Source organism: Ciona intestinalis, chromosome 7 (genome assembly GCF_000224145.3).
Source record: "Ciona intestinalis chromosome 7, KH, whole genome shotgun sequence".
NCBI classification, from domain to species: Eukaryota; Metazoa; Chordata; class Ascidiacea; order Phlebobranchia; family Cionidae; genus Ciona; species Ciona intestinalis.
This window is the reverse complement of record NC_020172.2, coordinates 4,608,551-4,609,652: the sequence shown is the minus strand read 5'-3', so window position 1 is coordinate 4,609,652 and position 1,102 is coordinate 4,608,551.

The following is a 1,102-nucleotide window of genomic DNA, read 5'->3' as shown; positions in this document are numbered from 1 at the left end:
CCGTGTGATAGCGAGCAAATAGAGTAAGCAAGATCATCGTTATGTATACAGTCTGATGTGCAAACGGAAGATGACGACGGTGTGGTTGCAGCAGCCGCAGTCGTTGTTGTTGGTGCTATTGTTGTTGTTGTTGTTGTTGTTGTTGTCGTTCTCTCCGTTGTAGTGGTGACTGGTTAAAAAAGTATAGAAATATTTTAGTTTCAAAAAAGTATAAAAATCTTTTTTTTTGGTTGCTAGCTTAAGTCTTAAGATTATAAAGTGTTATAGTGTAAGATGGTTTATGTTTTCATTATCTTTTCTCGTCCCCGTAAACAAAGAATATTTACAGAATTTATAACGGTAGCCTTACGACTCGCGTTGTTAATTGTTGAAAACACGACCAGTAAATGTGGAATATACAACATGGAGAACAGAAATATAGGTACTTTTAAAACAGTTGTTCTACCATTACTACCCGTCATTTCGCTTTTGTAAACTCTCCCGTTCTTCGTTATCGTGACCGAAGAGACTAACTGTATCCCATCTAACCCTAAGTAATATATATTAAACTAATACCCACTTGGAGATACAAATTCGTAAGTGAATCTAAAACCGTCCGCGTTCCCACTTCCATCGGTTACCATTCTGATTGACATTTCGTTGCCTGATGACGTCACATACCTGCTTGGTATGCTTCCACACGTTTTGTTCATCAGAAGATTCGAAGTTAATTCACTGGAAAAATATGATGTTTAATGTAGTGCTTTCCCCACGTTTTAAGATACATCAGTTTTATTTGTATTTTTCATATATGTTTTAGGCATTTAGAGATTTAAAATAAATTATTTGTATTTGTATATTAGTATACATAATAATACGCTTAGGCATTAGGGTTTAACATCAATCATTTTATACGTGTTATGCATTTAGAGATCTGATTTTCTGGCACAAAAATTAGCAATAACGGCAGTGGCAATTGACAAATATAGTTGGGGCGTATTGATATACATTCTACAAAGGAGAATTGTCAATTAAAAAAGTAATAATGATGTCGTCCGCCCTTCATAAATTACAAGTGTAGTCGGTTACGAACGGCGTGACCTTGTAAATATCAAGGGGATCC